Source organism: Lontra canadensis, unplaced genomic scaffold (assembly GCF_010015895.1).
Source record: "Lontra canadensis isolate GAN:19392208 unplaced genomic scaffold, GSC_riverotter_1.0 scaffold27, whole genome shotgun sequence".
Lineage (NCBI taxonomy): Eukaryota > Metazoa > Chordata > Mammalia > Carnivora > Mustelidae > Lontra > Lontra canadensis.
In genome coordinates, this window is record NW_022631021.1 from 16,828,175 (window position 1) to 16,830,636 (window position 2,462).

Below are 2,462 nucleotides of genomic sequence, written 5' to 3' on the forward strand. Positions count from 1 at the left end.
GACAGCTTTTATATCTTCCCCACACTTCTCTACCCCTCCCCCTACCCTGCCACATTTCCTTTGGACATGCTCAAAGGAAAAGCCCAGTTGCTCCTTCTGTTGGTGCTGGTGAGGAAGTTCAAACCATGCAATCACCAGCAAGTAAGTTCAAACTGCAGAAATCTGGACGTTGGCTCTACATCCTAGCTCCTATAAAATCCAGGTCCAATCATCCCCTTCCTTTGCACAAGCCATTTTTATATCTGCTTGTCTATCTTCTCTGATCATCTCAAAAAGATTCACTATGTGAGGAATATATCTCTTCACAAGCATCACCAGTTTCACTATTTGAACCACTTTTGGGTAGAGGCCTGTCCTGTCTCTAAGTGATCACGACACTGTAATGCTCTATTTCTGCTTCACCAGGATGGAAGTATGTTATTTTTCAGCTTTTTGCTGGTTTCCTCTGGTCTCAATATAGCTCCTATAGTTCCAGTCTCCACATTCACATTCTAGGTCAGAAGTGAGGGCAACAGCAGTCTTGCTACACCGGTCTCTTTATCAGGAAAATTATAGTCTTCTCATTGTCATTAGCCAGAAATGTGTCATCACTATACTTAGTTGTTAAAGAGTCAGGGAACTCAAGCATTTCATTTGAGCATATTGCTACCCTAAAAAAAAAAATCATAATTCTATGTACAGATGTGAGACTGGATCCCGAGAAAGTAACTGTCAACCAGCCTAAATACAGGCCAGGTTGTATGATGTGCTAGAGATGTAACTGAGTAAAACCACCCGCAGTTCCTTAGAGAACTATCTAAGAGGGGGAAATAAAAATCATCATCAAGTGACAATTATACTTGTAATAAGTGCTATAAAGAAGAAAGATTTTCTTCTGTGTATAATAAAAGGTATAACCCACCTTGCCAAGTGGTTCCATCCATAGGACATGATTTGTGAGGTGAAGTCTAAAAAAATTAAGGTGCTGCATAAGAGAGAGAAAAGACCATTTCATATGAAAGGAACCTTAAGTGTCAAGATCCTTTGCATGGAAGAGGTACAAGGCATCTGGGAAACTCAAAGAAGTACAGGGAAAAATGGAGGAATATGGACACACAGACACAAGTTGGTTAAAAGAGCACTCAAATAATACACAAAGATTTTAGGTGGGCAGATGCTTGGGAATTGTTTGTAGCTTCAAAGTTCTTCTACAACCATGTGCTCAGTGTTTAAGACACAGCAATCACTTTGCACCTATGTATTTTTTCAGTAAAAGACTGAAATTTTAAAATGACTAAATTACTTAAGAATTAGTTTTGTCATGTAATGTCATTTCAAGAAATGGTTCTCAAACAACACCCAAATCCTTATGACTAAGCAGATATGAAAAAGCAATATAGATCTTTTGTCTTATTGACTGGCTATTAGGGAATATTAGGAATGAGAAGTAGATCTTTAAAAAAATAATTACCTTGAGATTCTTGTAACGAAGAAAAAAGGAATGAATGGTCAACTCCTTCTTGGTCATTAAGTTGATTTCCTAATGAAGGTGAGGCGCTGTAGTAATGATATCAAGAGAAAACAGTTTCTTTGAATCTGGATACTCAGATCTGAATTATACAACAAAAGAGTAGAATATGTTCCAGAAAACCAATGGGATATACCAGTAAACTAGAGATGCATAATGAAGACTAAATAGGGAAGAAACATGACTTAGTGTTCAATTTTGCCCTGGATTAAAACAACAATGATTAAAAAAAAAAAACAAAACACCTGAATGTGGAACAACCTGAAGGCTTGGAGAACAGTAAGGAAAAATAAATCCTCCTATAATTAAAATTTTACTTGACTCTGCAGAATGTTTAATAGTTTTAGCATTATACAGGGTGCAACCTAGGAGATCATTTGTGAATGGCTGGATCATTTTCAACAGAAAGTGAGTTCGTGTTGTAAGAGGAATGTCTATAAACCATAGTCTATGTAGCCTTAAAGTTCTAGGTCTTTTTTTCTAGAAATACCATTTAAGAAAATAATTGGGTCTTTAAACTTCTTTGTAACACTCAAAGCACTTAAAACATTGACCACAAATTGCTAACGTATAGGTATTTACTTGATGTCATTTTTGTCAGTTTGTAGGCCTTTCTCAGGAATATTGGCATTGTTCTGAACGATAACCTGTATTAGAGTTTTCAAATCTACAGTTCTTTGTAGAATCATGTTCATGTGAACCAATAGCAAGTACTTAGCATGGAATTAATAAGAGTTTTATTGATTCAAGGTGCTTTGCACCAGCTGTCAGACACAGACCAGACTCCTTAGCTATTCTTCACCCTGAATTCATAAAGAATAGCATCCCCATAGGACAATTTTAATTGGAAGCATATTTCCCCCCATAATGCAAACTCAGGGTCACAACAGGTAACCTGAAAGATTGTTCCACCATATGTTATCCCCAGAAAATATATTCCCCAAATATCATGATA